This window comes from Lupinus angustifolius, chromosome LG20, assembly GCF_001865875.1.
Source record: "Lupinus angustifolius cultivar Tanjil chromosome LG20, LupAngTanjil_v1.0, whole genome shotgun sequence".
Classification (NCBI taxonomy): Eukaryota; Viridiplantae; Streptophyta; class Magnoliopsida; order Fabales; family Fabaceae; genus Lupinus; species Lupinus angustifolius.
The window spans coordinates 21,663,574-21,683,316 of NC_032028.1; the positions used below are offsets into that span (position 1 = coordinate 21,663,574).

At 40.8% G+C, this 19,743-nt stretch overlaps 1 long non-coding RNA gene across 1 annotated transcript in view; it reads left to right on the forward strand.

The window, feature by feature from the left end:
- LOC109335352 overlaps nt 974-19,743 on the forward strand; it is a 21,356-nt gene continuing 2,586 nt past the window's right edge. The window contains exon 1 of the long non-coding RNA XR_002106199.1: nt 974-1,069. This is a non-coding gene — a long non-coding RNA (uncharacterized LOC109335352). The remainder of the gene's footprint in view (nt 1,070-19,743) is intronic.

Consider the following 19,743-nt stretch of genomic DNA (forward strand, 5'->3'; position numbering starts at 1 on the left):
TGCTCGAAGAAAATGGTCTCCTATTTATAGGCCTCAATGCCAGACCGCTGAGCTGCTTAGCTGGACCGTTAAGCAGCTGACCAAACCCTTCAGCATGAGTTTGGTCCCTTGACCAAGTAGCTTAGTCACCTCCTTGTGCATGACTCATCAAAGCTAGTTGTGGGCTATGAGACCAGCTATTGTGAGCTACTTATGAAAAGCCTATGGTGGGCTACTTAAGGTGAGGTCATGGATGACTTCATGGTTTGCTTGATGGTTAAGTCAAGTCTGATACACACTGCCCAGCGCACCTGCTTCACTGCTAAGCTGTTTGTTCAACAACTTCTGACCATGTTGACTGGGACGTGGCCTGGTGCTTGCTGATCTAGTGAGTCTGGTTCTCCGCTGAGCTGCTTGGTTGGACCGCTGAGCTGCTTGTTCAGCAGCTTGGTCTTGTGCTAAGCTCGTGTCTAACCGTGTCAAGCAGATTTCTGACCGTGCTAGGTCTAGTCTGGTGCTAGGCTGAGCGGCTAAGCAGGTTCGCTCAGCTGCCTGGTTGAGCAGTTTGGTCCAGGTCAGGCTGGTGTCCAGGTCTGCTTAGCGGGGCTTGTTCCACGCTCAGTTGTCTTGTTGAGCACCTTGATTTTCTTGACTTTTTTACTTTGTTGACCATGAATCTTTTTTCTTCTTTTCTTCATTTTAATTCCTACAAAATACATAAAAAGGAAATACAAACACAAATATACTAAATTGTGATATTTTATACAACAAATATTGTTTTAAGTTGGTTTTTCTCAATTATGCTTAAGATAAGTGCCATAAAAGTGTATAAATTTTAGGTATATTTGGCACTTATTATCAATCTGATTTCCTTCATGCTTTCAATTTCTAATTGCACGATATTCATCCCAAGTTTCCAACTTCCGTCGTTCTTCAATTTGACAAAGTTTTGTTTTCTCCCCTCTCTCACTGAACTTCAAAGTGTGTTATTCATCACCTCACTCGTGTTCTCACATTTACATTCGTTCGCTCAACTGGTGTGTCGTCCACTCACTTGACTCTAGGGTTCCACTTCACTCCACTCTCCATGGTGAGTTTACTTCTGTTTATTAGGACAAATGGAAGTTGTTAATTCTCAAGTCCAAGGAACCAATAGGATGATGCAGGGGCCACATTTCTTCATAGTCAAGAATGCATGAATTAATATAACATCCTTTCAAATATTTTGAGCCGTAAAGAGAAAATGTGTAATTTTGGAGGGGCCCACGCAAATTCAAAATGATAATTGAATTAGGAGCCTTTATGGGACATGAAGAATATGAAAATAATATGCACTTTCTCTCTCATTAATGCTGGAATAATTGCCAATTAAATAAAATTCCTCTTTTCCAGCAAACCCAAACGTGTCTAACGGCTTTATGAGTGGAAATTGTGAATCCTTGACATCAATAATGACATATTTGTGTGCTTCAATGTACATCCTGCATAAAGCCACGTGGCACTGTGTGATAAGAGGAAATGTTTTGGCATGGACTACTCTCCCATCCAATGGTGTATGGGTGTATGTGCTTTTTCCCAACGGCCAAGATCTTGCCATTTTATCAATCCATTGGGAACGTTTTGCCTTCTCCATTTTATTTTGTTCTCTAGAACCGTGAACAACAAAACTAATAAGAGGAAAATTAAATTCAGATCCAAAAAGCATTTGTCATGCGCTTCTCTTGATTATGATGATTCCTCTCTCACTCACCAAAACAAGGATGCTTAATCCACTTGGAAATTTGAGTTTTTTTAATTATTTATTTATTCATAATCCAATAGATCTAGAATGATTATTATGGATAGTAATATTGTAATGATGTTGTTAAGTACATTATTCATAATGTGGATGGTTGGTTCTACTGTCCACTTGTTTAGTGTTGGTATTACCTTTTCAGCTCTTTGACAACCTATTTCCATATTGCAAAGTGTCAGAAAGAGTAAGCTCTATTCCATAACTCTATCTTCTCATTCTCCTTCACATGCACCTCATCTACTTTATTATAACAATACTTGTATTTCTTGTTTTAGTTTTTGAGCCTTACAAAGACGCTAAAGTTGTGCTTCTTTAACCTAAGTTATTATTCCTAACCATCAATTTGGGTGGCATGGCACTAGGTGTTTGGAAGGTAATATCGCATGTTCTGATTGATAACCTTGATGTCATTCCTTCCTCATTAGTAAGCTTTATTCCAACAAATTGTGTGTCTTGTAACATTGCAGGTTGTTGTGTTAAATTCTAACTTCTTCACTTGTATTGAATATAATATGTTTATTGTTTTGTGATCAATTAGGTAATTGTTGGATTATGAGTTTTCTATAGTCTGGGGGCATTCCAACTCCTTGACATTGTTCTGCATAGGTAATGAAGTTCCTCGTTATCGATTAACATTCATTGCATTGAAAGTTTAGTTATTATTTTGAGTTATTATTTCTTTAATTTTGTGAAACTAACATTTTTTTTTGCTTCACACTCTATATGAAGGAAAGTCATGTAGATTCTGTTGCTTAGAAGACAATCTTTTGATTAAGAAGCATTATGCAGTGTTTGATATCAAGGCGTTGAGCAAGATTTCCAAAGGCACTTTGAAAGATTAAAAAAAGATTGAAGTGCTAATAAGGATGTTGTAGTTTAGGTTAGATTTTGGTGAATATTAAATGATAGATTGACGATTACATATTTTTGACAAATCTTTTAGTGAGATGAGTGATTAATGGCTTTATATATCTTATGACAATTTCTATATTATATAGTGTCATTTGATTTTTATTTTTTATTAATGCAAATTGTTAGTTGATATTTTTTCTAGATTTAAAAAATGCTACAGTAATTGTTGCCAGAAAAATAAGCAAAAGTATCAGGTATTTATCGGGAATAAAATTGACGTTAACGAGATCAAAGGCAACGGTTTTTAAATGTTGATGTTAATGATGAAGGAAAATTGTTCCCTATTTTACATGACCAAAGACAGCAGTTTTTAAGTTGTTGCCTATATTGACAGTGACCATGGTTTTAAAGTCGTACAATAGGCCACGGTTTTAAAGCTGTGCTAAATGACCAACGACAACGCTTTTCACATTTTCTAATAGGCAACGATTTTTAACCATTGGTGTTAATGATGAATAAAAATTGTTGCCTAATTAAAATATTAGACAACAGTTTTAAAATAGTGTTGCCAAAAGTCAAAAAATCGTGGCCTAAACAAAAGGCAACGACTCAGACTACCACAGTTACAAAACCATTGCATATAACAAAGAGAACGGTTTTTCTTAATCTGGCAACGGTTTTTGACTATTGTCGTAGGTCAAAAATGTTGTAGTGAGGACATGTTTTGGGACACCATTCTGCTGCCCAAATGATGTCTGAGACAATGTCTCGGATCAATGAAATTATGACATGTCAATTAAAAAAATTAAATATTCATTGTTTTTCTGTTTTTTCTTTAATATTATTGGTTCGGGACATGACTTAGGATATTGAATTATATAATTATATATATACTATGCAATCCTCATGAATACATATTGTAGAGTTATTGTTGGCGTGTAGGTATGTTGCTAAGTTGATGATGGTGGGCAACAAATCATGCGTCAAGATAGTGTGGTGTTGCGCCACTGATTAAACCAGCCTCGATCAGATGCGGCAAGGTCATGTGCCACTGATGCAGTCAACCTTGCTCAAATGCGCATTGATGCGCCAAAGTCATGTGCCACTAATGCAACAAACCTGGTTAGATGCATATTGATGCGCCACGGTCAAATGCACATTGATGCGCCAAGGCAGTCTCGGTCAGATGTGCATTGATGTGCCAAGGCAATCTCGGTCAACTGCATCACCATGACTGACCCAACTACGTCCCACCACATAATTGCACATTCCCTCGGTCAACTGCACCATGCCTCTTCAGTCAGATAGATCGTGATAGACTGAGGCAAATGCACCATACCATTACTTGGGCTTCTTTTGGGTCATGGATGATTGTTGTAGTAGAGCCATTATTTTCACATTTAAAATGTGCTTAATTGTATTTTGTAGCATATGTTTTGTTCGTTAGGATTAGTTGTAGTTTGTTAGTTTACTTGCTTGACAAGGTATCACAATGTAGCTCATCTTAGACATTCTCGAAATTGAGCGAGCCTCTAAAGATTTAATGCATTCAAGAATCAAGATGCGGGAGTTGTTGGAGAGCATTTAAGATAAGGCTTGCCAGTGAATATATATTTAAATAAAATGTGGGTTTCTCTCCCATTTGATAAATATGCATTCTAGTGAAGGATATATGGGAAACAATTATCGAGGAAGACATAAACCCAAGTTTTTGTTTAGTTACATCATCAACAAATTTTATACTTATGGAAATTCATTATGTTACACCCTCACACATTGGATATTCAACATATAACATGATAAAATAAGAGAAATTATAGATCTTTCAAAAATAATGTACACCCTCTCATGTTGTCTCGTAGCGAATATACCAAGTTAAATAAGAAGTTATTGGATGATAAAGAGATCAAGTGTGTTAAAGATGCACATGAAGACCCATTCATAAATATTACTACTCCTCCATCTACTCTACCTCATGATGAGAAATTGAAGATGACGCGAATCAAAAGATCAAGACGCAACATTGGCCACACGCAATCAAATAAAGACATAAAATAAATATAAGAGAAGAAACAAGAGAATTTGGTAATGGGGTTCAGCCAATTGTGTCTATGTCCTCGGGAACGTTGAGAGGCTACCAAGATATTATATAGAATAAAGATTACAAACCCTAGCACACCCATGAGCCCACCTGCCCATGAGGTGTGTTTCTATTCGGTGCTTATATCTGGTGCAAATTACAGCAAGGGACTTGAGTCCAATATATAACATTGATACTCTACTCTATATAATACTAGGCAATGTGAGACTTCATATAATAACATATTTCAAACATTCCCAACAATATCTACCTTGATTGAAATAAACAAATATCTCGCTCCTTAGGAAATCAACACAAGAATCTCCACCTTAGCGAATATTTGTCTTCACCTTGCTCAATGTCTAATTCTCTTTATATGCTCCCCTACAACATAGATCTTCTGAGTATCCCTGACCATGTTACCAAGAGCCTAACCCTCCAAACTTTTAGTGCACCTTTTTATACCGCCATCATATGGAACACACCGCCTAGCCACCTATTGCTAGGAAGTCTTTCGATATATTGGAGCATATACTCAAAAGTTCACCAACAATTGTCCGCTTCAATACTCAGTCAAACTGAACCTTGGAGCTTCCTTAAAAAGCCTCAACCGCTACCACTGTTGTCTACTTCGACAATCCTAGTTCAAAAGAACTATCATACTCCACCATAAGGAGTATACCCTCTACACGTACCTTGCGTCAATGCTAACCAATGTCTGTGCCACATTCTTGCATCCAAGCCAATGCACATGTCACACCCTGCATCTCTACCAATGCATGTGTTACACCTTGCATCGAAGTTAATGCCCATGTTACACCTTACATAAAAGTCAGCCAACGCCTTTGTGCTTTTGTGGATTTGCTAACAATTGATATCCTTCACTATGACGTCCCAGACATGCCATTAGCATATTTCACTTCTCATAAAAAAAAAAGAGAACATTCTCTCATCATATAGAGAGATATTGCCAGCACTTGTCTCTAGGTCAAACTCAACACATGAGTCTCTATCTCCACCTTGATCCTAACCCAATACATTAACTTCTCGGGTTCTGGATCAACATATATCGCCCCCACCATAGTTCTGCCATGTTTACTTCTTCATCAACTAATCTACTTTATCCTTGCACAGTACCTTTGACACACCTTGTCTAGCCATCACACATTCACCATCTTTAGCCATTATCTAGCGCTTGAGTTAAGAGCCATATACCAATTGGCTCTGATACCAATTGTTGGTGTAGCAGAAGAGATGGTTGCACAACATTGGCCACAAGCAGTCAAATAATGGCATAGAATAAATATAAGAGAAGAAACAAGATAATTTGGTAACGAGGTTCGACCAATTGTGCCTACGTCTCTGGGAGTGCTGAGCGGCTACCAAGATATTATAGAAAATAAGGATTACAAACCCTATCACACCTATGGGCCCACCTGCCCATGAGATGTTTCTATATGGTGTTGATATATAGTGTACATTAAAATAAGGAACTTGGGTCTAATATATAACATTGATACTCTACTCTATTCGAATACTAGACAATATGAGATTTCATATAATAACATATTTCAAACATTCCCAACAATCTTACTACCGTATTATATGTTGTAGGATTCTTTGAATGTTCATAGCTCCAATGGTCATTTGTGTTCAATGGGGGACAAGACATCCTTGGTAGCCCATAGGAAAAATTATCAACCCAACCATGCTTACACTTCTAGAAAAGATGTGGTGAACCTAGATATTAGAGTTTAGAATTGAGATAGGAGAACATATGATTTGTTTGTATGGGCCTAACGTCATATATGGAATTAGCATGATGTACTATCCAGTTTTTTTTTCCTGGTATTTTGAGTTAGATGCTTAAGGAGCTGGTCTCTTCTCATTTCTAATCCATGACATTTAGTTTCTTATTTTTTTGAGATTGGATGTAATCTAATGATTTCGAAGTCTAAAGCTTTTATTGAGTCCACTTTAAACAAGACTTAATAACTTGCCATAGGGTTATGATCATTAGACATTCTAAAAACCCTATAAGATATACCTTACATAAGACACGTGAAAGAAACAATTTCTAGAGTTAAAACTTTCATGTGATTAAGTGGGACTTGCCATCCTTAAGTTAGATTGTGAGTGATATGCATGATGGACTCAAAGCCCCATCGATAAGTTTTATATCATCCTAGTAAGTTGTGGTTGATATCATTTAAATCAGAGTAGGCCTTAACAATGTAATGAATGTGAAATTCGCCATGAGATTTAGCTATATTGTAATTAACATTATACTACCTCAAACTAGGGCTTATCATCTTATGGGACATGCATCACACATATCATACATTCATTCACCACTTTGTTGTTTAACATTTTTATTGTCTTTTATAACCAGGTTTCCTTTTGAGAGAGAAGATTTCGGCATAATAAGACATGGAAACTAATTCTCAAGTTGTGGGTTCTAGCAACACTCCATCGATAAAGCAAGGGATAAGAATAGACTTGTATGTAGATTAATAATGTCAATTTTTTGATAGAGCTTAACCCCAAGAACCTTATGGATATTCAAGATGATTTTGCTAAAGAATATTAGAAGACTATTTGATCTCGTACTCACCATTGATGCAGATGCTTTTGAAAGCCAAGAGTGCCATGATTTAGTATTGGAGCACAACATTGGGAGCCTTTGAGTTCCCAAATTAGGATCCATATCCATCGATAAAGCAAGGGATAAGAATAGACTTGTATGTAGATTAATAATGTCAATTTTTTGATAGAGCTTAACCCCAAGAACCTTATGGATATTCAAGATGATTTTGCTAAAGAATATTAGAAGACTATTTGATCTCGTACTCACCATTGATGCAGATGCTTTTGAAAGCCAAGAGTGCCATGATTTAGTATTGGAGCACAACATTGGGAGCCTTTGAGTTCCCAAATTAGGATCCATATCCTATCATTTAAGAGTATGAATTCCTACTAGATGTACATGTGCCTAAAAGAAGTAAGGTGTATTTATCCACTCAAACTCAGAACGTCAGTGAAGAATTCATAAAAGAAACTATTGGTGTACGCCCATGTCGAAATAGTAGCATTAAGCAAGGGCTTGTCTATTGACTGAAGTGAAAGTTTTTAAAGAGACATAATGTCCAAGGGACTAAACATGGAAAATGGAATTTATTCAAACTAGCATTCGAATTAGCAATATATGGCATGATTTTATATCCTTTTGTTCATGATATGATTGAACATGATGTCATTGATGTATTTTCCAAATGAAAAGGTTCACTATAAAATCAGATGTTGTGTACAAATACTTTATATATGGATGGATACCATATTCAAACAACATCGATACCCGAATTTGACTAGATATCCTCTACGAAGATTCAGGAATATTTTACTCAAACCCATGCAACTGGTTGAATGGAAGAAGCTATTCAATGTAGTGACGGGTCACCCCAAGAACTTTGGGACAAAATTATGCCTATACGATAAGCATCCAGAGATCGTGTATTCCTATGAAGAGTACCTAAAAATGATGCTAATGAGGCCCCCATGGTGCCTTGCTTGTACCCTGACTTTACTACTCGGTCAATTAAAAATATTATTGCCTTAAAAGAAGAAGAACCCAACTTGAAAAGAGATTATGTTGAAATATGCTCACAGTTAGAAAATTTTGTCTACTCAAGTCTGGGGAAAAGAAGGACGAACAAATACTTGACTTGCACAAGCATCTAAAAGCTTGTGGGCATTCCTTACAGAATGTGTTAATGGACAAAAAACTTTAGAAATAAAACTAGAGAAAATGGAAGCAGACCTGCACGAAAGCCATCAAAACGAGAACCAAGCTTTGGCAACAATGAAGGATTACTAGTCGGCTTTGAAACAAGTTCTTAAAGAGAACACCAACTCAAAGCTATCATGGAAGATCTAGAGAAAATCAACTGTTAGGCCTTGGGAGAGGCAAGTAAAAGAGAAACTCATCTTTTGAAACAACTATGGAACCTCCGAGGGGGCATATGACGAGCTAATAGCAAGACAAGAGGGATGGGCATGCAATTGGAATGAAATGCTCAAAGAATACTGAAGAGAAAGAGATATGTGAGAAAAAAGATGCAAACAGATAGTCATGATCTTTGGGATTTTGCTGATGATCTCTTTAAGACGTTCTATGACATAAGCCATCAACTCGAAAATAAATAAATATATTTTTTAATTTTTTTAAACAATGAATAATATTATTAAAAATAAATTTAAATTATGATAATAAAAATTAAATATTTTTAACAGCGTAATTAATTTATGATATTTGAATATCTTTCTTTATGCTTAAAGCAGAAAATCAATCTATGACTAATATCTTCTATTTGCTATTGTTTCTATTTATTTTAAATAAAATATTTTTAATCACCTAATTAATTAAAGGAATTTTAATATCACGACGCTTAAAGTGAAAAATAAATTTACAACTAATGTCATCTCTTTGTTATTGGTTCAATGTATAATAATTAAATATTTCAAAATAACTTAATTAATTTATGAAATTTGAATATCCTAATTACGACTCTTTTCCTTTATGCTTAAAGTGAAATGTCGATCTATGGTCAGTATTTCTCTTTGTTATTGATTCCATTTATTTTAAATAATTAAATATATGTTCTTCACCTAATTCACTATTGACTCACTTTTTCATCAAAAAATAAATAAATATTGTCTTTAATTCAAATCAACTCATTAATTTATATTTTATCCATACTTACATAATGTTGATTTCCCTATTGACTTAGGGATACATGTGAATAAGATGAATTATTGTCAAACACAATAATACAAAATATTTTTTAGAGTTTGCTTTATTAAATTTTTAATAAAATAAATTAAGGGTACAAAACTCCATGAAATTAGTGGGGTATCGTTTTAATACGGACGATTTGCTAATAACTTTCCTAATCCGTAATTAACTCTCGAGCTTAGAACTTGTATTCAAATACCATATTTTTCAATTTGGACATAAAAGACAATTTTCCATGTTTTAAGCGCAAAAAACATAATGGTGACTCCAAATATTTGGGAGTGATGGAAATTGAGTCCAATCTTTACCTAAGTCATGTAATCGGTGTTAAATCGAAAACTAGGTCATGATAGCGACTATGATTATTATATTAAATTTTACTATAGTATTTTAATTAAAAAATATATGATAGTCAATTTAAAAGTTTATGACTAATGGATGGTGGTTACATGCTTGTTAAGTAAAGATTTAAGTGTAGGTCTTCTTCTTGGAAGAAGAGTTAAATGTTGACAGATTTATTATGACTATGTTATAGATGTCCTCACTTAGACATGATTACCTCCTATTGAGGAAACTTGTGGTTGGATCCAGAAAGGTTTAACTGCCATGTGCATAGATCAACTGATATAAGGTTGTTCTTGTTTAGCTAGAGTCTCGAGCTGAGGTTAAGAGAATGCAGTTGTGTTAAACACTTTGTATAGAAAGTTTTTCCATCATAACTATTGTATCTGGCTTAAGCAAAATTGTCCCTCCTATGGAGTATACTTGTCATTCGTACATAAACAAAAGTTTGTAATTAACCTATTTAAAAATATGAATATTAGTCTGTTAAAAAATATACTATATGGTAGAACTTTAAGTAAACTTTCAAGATCGACAAAACTTTTAAAAGGGAGGCACATTGAACAAAAGAAGCCTATGCCAGGTTGAAAGGGAAATAAGCCATGTAATTTTATAAAAAGCCTGTCTCTCCCTTATTATTAAAACATTTAAAATATCTCATCCTTGTGTAATGTTGAAATTTTGTAGAGGCAGGTGTCCAACCAAGAATCAAACAGTAACTTTTCATTTTCTACTATATTTAGATTTTGTGAGATTTTACATCATTAAACCAACATTATATTAATTAGCATAATATAATTTAAATTATTTCAATTTCAATATACATTCCATAGAGATTAAAATCTAAATTATATGCAAGAGAAGAATAGTAAGAAATTTTTATCTTTCACAGTGGCATTTAATATTTATGTTCTAATAATGTAAGTTTTTTACACTGTCATATGTTAATTATTATTGACTCTCTTAAACAAAAATAATATAAATAAATTCTAAATTATATACAAGAGAAGAATAGTAAGAAATTTTTATCTTTTATAGTAGCATTTAATATTTATGTTCTAATAATGTAAGATTTTTTACACTGTCATATGTTAATTACTATTGACTCTCTTAAACAAAAATAATATAAATAAATGGTAGATGATATGTTGAATGTGTAAAAAACTTTAGACTGACAATACATAGATATTAAACTCTCAAATCTATGCCACTAATATACATAAAAAATTTAGAAGATGGTTGTAGGCAGAAATTTTTGGGTCATAAGTTTTCTCTTTTGCGTAGCAGTAGTTGTTGGATAGATCCTACTACCTATAACTAGAGATGTCAAAAGATCGTCTTGCTCATGTTGCTTGTGCTCACAAATATCCATAAAAATTGAAGTGAACACAAGCTTGCTTGTATTGTCTTAATGGACAAAACTAAATGTCTTGTCAGTTTTAAAAAAGGCTAACGGGCATGCGAGTAGTCTACGGACTTTGTTCAATAATTAAAAAAATAAAACAAATATAATAAAATAAAAAAATTAAATAAAGTAGTTGAAGATAAAAAATTAACAAAAAAATTGATATTTTATATGAAATTGAACAAATCTATTAGAATATAATTTTTTGAGGCATTAAAAATCACATTAGATCATAACTTATTTAAAATTTTCTCATTTTTCCTTAAATTATGTTTGCGGGTCGCCTACATTGTCCCATAGAAATGTCCATGGGCTTGGGCTTGGCGGGTAAATGTGTCAATGGATGAAATTTATATGTCATGTCCACAAAAAATACAGGCTATGCAAACCCACGAGCATTACCCATTTTGCTATCTATGCGTATAACATAGGGGTGTATGGTTTGATGTAGATTGTATTTTTTGTGGCTCGGCCAAAGGAATTCTACTCACCTTTTACATACTTGTCTTGTGTAGTTATGGTTTGGCGAGATATGGTGGGTTAGATTGGTATGCCTATACAGAGGTGACGTTTTCTCTTTTGGAATCCTATAATCATTTTAAAGGTTTTTTAAGTATATAATCACTACGCCACCAAATTTAATATACAATAATGCCTATTCAACAGTAAATTCCAGAATAACGCTGTTAATAAAAAAGGCGAAAGCTAAACAACAACGCATACTAAAGCAAACTGTTCTTTACTTAGAACACAAAGGTACAGACAATGGATGATTAGCTGCTGAGGAAGGAGAAGAGGATAGTCGCCAAAGTAGCAAGATGAAGTAGGAGAGCTGGACCCGCCGGTGGAGGTACCTGAAAAGGTTCTCCGACGATCAAGTCAGTGTATGAACTAAGTGAGTAATGTTTGAGAGTGAAGAGATTAAGATACTTCCTGTTGGTAGAGATCCCTATTTATAGAAGGGAGAGTTGACATTGGGTTCTTGGCTGGTGGTGCGACGCGTGGCCGACCAAAGGTGTTATCGGGAGTTGCTTTTCCCGTGTCAGGCGGTCTGCCAGGACTATACACTGTGCCATTCTTGTCTTCTAGCCTGTGGTTGGTTTGGCAGCCGTTCTGCAACCTGTCTATTGTGCTGGTAGGTGCGTTGGTGAGGTACGGAAGGCATGCTATCTCTTAAGTCAACTCTGGTGGTCCCAACACGCGGGGCCCACCTCGGCGACCAAGAATGGGACTCTTCGGTTCGCCAGGTAGGAACAGTTGCCCCCAGTCTGTCAGGATGCTGGGCGAGCATGCTGGGAGACTCTTTACGAGCTTCGTTTGATTTGGGCGTGGGATCCGCCCTGGCGATCAAGTTTGTGACTTCGTTGGGCGAGCATGTTGGGAGTGACCGCTGGTCACTTAATTGCCACCACGTGGCACGACCTTTGGTTTCTGCCGAATTTTCCTCGTTTTTTGGGTTTCCATTGGATTGCACTTGAGTGTTTTTCTACGGTTCTGATGAGGATATGGATGGGCCTGATAATTTGGCCCATGGTCCAGGTTCCTCTATAAATAGAGATTCTTGTGACATTTCCACTTTTACGCATTTTCAAAAACCCTTGAATTCTTTCTGCGATTTCTTGCTTCCAGCGTGATCTTCTTTTGGATTCTTCCTAATTCCAACTCCTTCAAAAAACCCAGGTAACATTATGTTCTTCATGGTTTTCATTTGTGATTACGAGTCTGATTCCGACATGGAGATCCTTCTCGGACCTCCACTGTGTTTCCAAAAGTTGCCACCTTCGTCTTACGCATTGGTGGAGGTTCTTGAACCGTTGAGCGTTGTCCCTCCCCCTCCCAAAGGTGGAGATGCAGGGTTTTCCTGGAGGGGCGCCGATGATTATCTGGCCTCACTACGTGCCAAGTATGGGCTCAATTTGAGCGATAGTTCCGAGTCTAAGTCTGAGTCTGGGTCTGAGTCTGAGTATGATGACTCTTGTGATGGCAGGTTCATGATGATGAGGACATATAAGGCAAAGGCTCCGCAACTGTCTGTTCCGGCGGAGTTGGCCGGGGCGGATTCCCGCTACTGGTGGGTGGACAGAGAAGTACTTGGGACGCCTAGCACGTTCCCCTATGGGAGTTCCCTTAGCCTACCTTTGGCCAAAGAAACGTTCCATGGTTTCGAGGCTAGTGCTCCTAAGTCAGTGGAGAGGGTCTGCTTTGACTTCGCCGAGGAGAGGAAAGACAAGTATACCTTCTTCCTGTACGAGGCGTACGTCCGCCACTTGGGGCTCCGTCTCCCACTGGAGGAGTGGGATATTCAAATTCTGGCGCACCTGCAGATTGCACTGAGCCAACTGACCCCAAATTCGTGGGGGTTTATTCGGGGGTTCGAGATCAAGTGCCAGGCGGCGGGCATTCCTTGTACTCTAAAGCTATTCTTCTGGATGTTACGGGTCGGTCATCATACCAATTCCGATGAAGAAAAGGAAGGACGTCATGGGTGGACGAGTCTGATATCTCGGACAAGACGGGGGCTGCTCACGCCATCTTCTTCAAACAAAAAGATATGGAAGGGCGGGTATTTCAAGGTCAACGTCAGGCGGGCGTGGAATGACTGATGCCTCAGCAAATCCGGCGAGCCGCGATTCCCCTTTTCTTGGAAGGGGGACATCCATCAATGCCCTTCCAAGGGCTTTTTGGTGGAGACCGGGGACTTATCTCCGGAAGAGGCGAAAGCTGCTGAACTCATAACTTACTGGATTGACGAGGGGGGAATTCTTCCTTGTTCGGCGATCCGTGATGGGGGCGGGGCCCTAGTGGACCTTGTTGGTGGGTGGACCGGGTTTCAACTTCTTTTATTGCTTTGCTTGTATGCATTTGCTTATCCTGTTGTCAATGTTTTTATTCTTCTTTATGCACTCGAACTAAAGGCCAAGATGAGTGAGAAGTTGAGGAAGAGTCTGCTTTTGAAAAGGACCGTCGCCTTGGTTAAAAAAGACGCTGCTTCTTCTAAGCGTCAACGGACGTCATCCCCCATCCCTTGTTCTACTGACGGGTCCCCCAGCTAGACAGATACATTGCCCTCCTCAGAGAGTGGGTGGCCACCTCAGAATTTGGTGGAACAAGAGCTGGTCCAAAGTGCTCCTGAAACGCCCCCTGTCGTGCCGACTGAAGCAGTTCTTTCCGCTGAATCTGCTGGAATCCCTCCGCCTGCATCAACTGGGTACGAAGCCGGAACTTCGGCGCCCCCTTCCTCTGGGCAGACAGCTGGAGAGGGTGTTGGTCATTCGTCTGAGTCAACCAGGAAGAAAGGTGCTAGGGGGAGTCAGCACCGCATTTCCCCTATTAGTGTCCCTAGGGTTATTGAGCAGGCGCTCCTCAATGCCAATGCAAAGGAGACTTTTGACAAGTTACCTCTGTCCGTCCTGCTGCAAAACGTGAAAGGAAGTGCTGTTCTTATTGCTTCTATCCAGAAGTATCTGGAGGTGGACGGGGTTCTGGAGTCGCGGATGGGGGATGCGGCAACGGCAAAACTCCAGGCTGCGCATCAGGCGGAGAAGCAGAAAATGGCTGATACTCATGCTGCTGAGAGGGCGGAGCTGATCAGACTAGGTGAGGTCGCCAAGGCCCAGGCGGCGAATCTATCCGAGCGCGTGGGTTTTTGGAAAGCGACAAGTTGAAACTGACCGCCCAGGTGATGGAATCAGAAGGGGTTGTCCGTGCCAAAGATGAAGCGCTTCGCCGGCGAGAAAGGGAGTCTGTAGCTTGGAAAAACCGTGCTGAGGTCGCCGAGCGAGAAAGGGCTGCACTTCTGGGGCAGGTGCAGACATTAAGGGAAGAGAATGCGTCTTGGGAGGCTCGGGAGCGGACACTGGAGGAGGGTCGGGCGGCCGTTGAGACTGAGAAAGAGCAGCTGGGGCAGGCTGTGGGTGAGGCCGCGACGGATGCTTGGGAGAGTGCCCAGTCCCAACTAGCTCTGGCGCTGCCAGACAAAGATTGGTCTTGGATGCAGTTGGGGGCTTATGTTGAAGACGGGCGCCTGCTAATGGGGGATGACGATGGTGAGTCGGTCCTAATGTCTTTTCCTAGCCAGGGTGGGGGGCCTTTGTAATTTTTATGCTTAAGCACCTTGTAATTTTGCTCCTTTCTAATCGCCCTGTAACTTGTTTTCCTCTTAATGAAAAAATCTTTGCTCTTATCTTCTTTATTAAATTCTTGTGTGTAATTCTGTATAACAATTGGGCGATGTGTTTCTGGATAACTTGAACGTGATAGATTTGGTTCTGAATTTGAACGCCTTCAGCCAGGCGATCGTCAGTGCAAAATGGTCTCTTGGTGACTATAGAAAACCGATAAGTGCGCGAGGGTCGACCCCTTGGGTGGAAGTGAAAACCATAGAGTTTGCACCGGGCAAGGGGGGCGAAGACCGGGCCCTTGAGTGGAGGTGAAAATCATAGAGACTGCACCAAGCAAGGGGGGCGAAGACCAGCCCCTTGGGTGTAGGTAAAAACCATAGAGTTTGCACCAGGCAAGGGGGCGAAGACCAACCCCTTGGGTGAAAGTAAACAGCATAGAGATCGCACCAGGCAAGGGAGCGAAGACCAGCCCCTTGGGTGAAAGTAACCACCATAGAGACCGCACCAGGCAAGGGGGGCGAAGACCGGCCCCTTGGGTGAAAGTAAACATCATAGAGACCGCCCCAGGCAAGGGGGGCGAAGATCGGCCCCTTGAGTGAAAGCAAACATCATAGAGACCGCACCAGGCAAGGGGGGTGAAGACCGGCCCCTTGGGTGAAAGGAAACATCATAGAGACCGCACCAGGCAAGGGGGCGAAGACCGGCCCCTTGGGTGAAAGTAAAAATTCAAGGCTGGGAAATGATTCATCAAGAAAATTGCAGAGCATAACATCTCAATCATATATAAGTGGAAAAGATTACAAAAGAAACGACCAACCGCACATGCGGTTGTCGGTTAGGCATAAAATATCTGGAGGTTGGCGGCGTTCCAAGTTCTGGGGATGTTTTTTCCTGCCAAATCTTGAAGCTTGTATGCTCATTTGCCGATCTTGCTGATGACGCGGTAAGGCCCTTCCCAATTGGGTCCTAACTTGCCTTTCACCTGTCCTATGTCTGCTCTCCTTAACACCAGAGCTCCTTCGGGAAATTGACGGGGAACGACTGAAGAGTTGAATTTCGCCGCAGTTTTCTTTTTGATGTTTTCTTCTCTGAAACGGACCCTTTCCCGGATATCTTCCACTTCATCGAGGTTGTTTCTGAGGAGGGATTGATTATCGCCCTCGTTGAATTGAATTGTTCGCCAAGTTGGTTCTCCTATCTCGACCGGGATCACGGCCTCTGCGCCGTATGTTAAGTTAAATGGTGACTCGCTAGTCGTAGAGTGGGAAGTGGTTCGATACGCCCACAGCACGTGATGGAGTTGATCTGGCCAATTTTCCTTTGACTCGTCTAGCCTTTTCTTTAGCCCTTTCAGGATGACCTTGTTTGCCGCTTCAGCCTGTCCGTTAGTCTGTGGATGTTCTACTGAAGTGAAATGTTGTTTGATACGGAGGCCTGATAACAATTCTTGGAATCGTCGATCGGCAAACTGGGTGCCGTTATCCGTTACTATGGCGGACGGGATGCCGAAACGAGTGATTATGCTTCGCCAGGTGAACTTCTGGATATTTGCCGAGGTGATGGTAGCTAAAGCTTCCGCTTCTATCCATTTAGTGAAGTAGTCTATGGCGACAATCAAAAACTTCAGTTGTCCTACTGCTTGAGGGAAAGGCCCTAGGATGTCCATACCCCACCTACAGAAAGGCCAAGGCGCTTGCGTTGTGGTCAGTTCTTTTTGTGGGGCTTTGTGGAAATCGGCGAAAAGTTGGCAACGAGTGCATTTTCGAGTGAGGTCGGCCGTGTCCTTTTCCATCATGGGCCAGTAGTACCCAGCACGTAACACCTTCTTAGCAAGTGAGGCGGCGCCCAAATGATGTCCACAACTTCTCTCGTGAACTTCTCTGAGGACATAATCTGCTCGATTCTGACCAAGGCATTTGAGCAAGGGGGTGGTGAATCCTCGTCGATACAGTGTTCCCCGGAGCAGGGTGTACCAAGAGGAACACCTGAGGAACCGTTGCTTTTCCTTCATGTCGGGAGGTGTGGTGCCATGGAGGATGTATCGGATGAAAGGGCCCATCCAGTTGTCTGGGATCTCTACCCGTTCCACTGTCATGACACTTGGGTGGTAGACTGTTCCTTGGACGACGGACCGATTGTTCTCGAGGCATTTGGTGCTGGCGAGTTTGGATAAGATATATGCTCGGGCGTTGCTTTCTCGGGGTACATGTTGAATGGTCGCTTCATCGAACATGAGCTCTTTCACTTTGAGCAGATATTTCCCGAGGAGGGCGTCCTTGGTTTGATATGCACCTGTAATTTGAGACACAGCTAATTGAGAATCGCTGCAAATTAATACCTTATGGGCGCCCACTTCTTTTGCTAGCTGTAGTCCGGCGATGCACGCCTCATACTCTGCCTGGTTGTTGGAAGTTGGAAATGTGAAAGTAAGGGAATGTTCATTGGTTACTCCTTGCCCATCTTCCAACAGAATCCCAGCCCCGCTGCCTCTCGGGTTAGAAGACCCATCGACGAAGATAGTCCATACCTGCTCCGGATCGCCCGATTGACCATGTGATCATCCGCCCGGCCAACTCTGGCTTATGCAAAATTTGCCTGATTGGCTGATTAGTTCTGACGATTGTTGTATGAGATTGGAAGTATTGGCGCAATCTTCGCGTGGCGACCAACAACGCATATGCCACTTTCTCCAGCTTCTGATACCTTAATTCTGGGCCTTGCAGGGCCGTGCTTGTGAAATAGACCAGGTTTTGGCCTTCTGCCGTTTCTCGTATCAGTACGGCCGCTACTGCTCCGTCAGATACGGCCAGATATACATATAGGATTTCGTCAGGTAATGGCTTGGAGAGAATAGGCGGGGCAGCCAAATATTGCTTGAAAGTGTTGAACGCCACTTCGCAACCCTCATACCATTCAAATTTCTTGCTCTTCTTCAATAACTGGAACAAAGGAAGTGAATGCTTTGCAGCGGACGGGAGAAACTGGGACAGCGCAGCTAGGCGCCCATTAAATTGTTGGACCTCCTTGACCGTGCGGGGGCTTCTCATGTCGATGATCGCCTGGCATTTGGATGGATTTACTTCGATCCCTCGGCTGGTCAGAAGAAAACCGAGGAATTTGCCCACCTCCACTCCAGAGGTGCATTTTTCGGGGTTTAGCCGCATGTTGTATTTGCGGAGTTGCCGAAAAATGCTTTCCAAAATGGATACATGATCTTCGTCGGGGAGGCTTTTGGCGATCATATCATCCATGTAGACCTCCATGTGCTCTCCAGTCTGGCCGGCGAACACCTTGCTCATCATCCTTTGGTAAGTTGCCCGAGCATTTTTCAAACCAAAGGGCATGACAGTGTAGCAGTAGGCGGCTTGATCAGTGATGAATGCAGTTTTTTCTTGGTCGGGATGGTACATCGGGATTTGATTGTAACCGGAGTATGCGTCCATGAAGGACAGGTACTGATATCCCGAAGAGTTATCCACCAAATGGTCAATGTTTGGGAGAGGATAAGGGTCTTTAGGGCATACCTTATGGAGGTCTGTGTAGTCCACGTACATCCGCCACTTCCCCGATGGCTTCTTTACCAACACGACATTTGCCAACCACATGGTGTAGGTGATTTCACGGATGAACCCCGCCTCCAGCAACTCGACCACTTTTGAAGCGACTTCCTTGGCCCTGTCCGCCCCCATTTTTCGCCTTCTTTGCGCCACTGGTTTAGCACCTTGTTTTATTGTCAGTCGATGGCAAGCGAATGAAGGATCTATCCCCGGCATATCTGCTGCTGACCAGGCGAAGAGGTCTTGGTTTGCCTTCAAAAATGTCTCCAGCTGTAACCTTTGGCTTGGCGGAAGGGAACTGCCAAGGTACACTATCTGCCCTGGGGATTGTCCCAACTGTAGAGTTGTTTTTTCCCTTTCTGGTTGTGGTCGGAAGTCTCCTTCGTCCGCCCGAACTACCCTGATTAATGAACAGGCGACTAACCTTTTTGTTGTTGAGTTTGGCGGTGATGACGAGGGGGTCATCGTGCCCTCAGACGACACCTTCATAATCACGGTCGTCGAAGGTAATGGGGGGAGTGGATCTGTAGTTCTGCCTTTGTTGGGAGCTTCTGGTAGCGACGTGCATTACCTCACGTACATATTTCTTCTGGGCAGTCCTAGAGGTACCCCCGGCAGAAAAACCTCCTGAGATAGTGTTGATATCAACTGAGCTCCTTGGCCTCCGGTTGTCTGTCCGATGCCTGTCTGCCTGAGGACGTGGGGTAGGGCGCCGTTGTTGAAATTGTGGGGGGGACCGCTGTAGATGACCAGCCTGTATGAGATCTTCGATGGTATCCCGGAGCTGGGTGCAGTCATTGGTTAAGTGACCGAACATGCT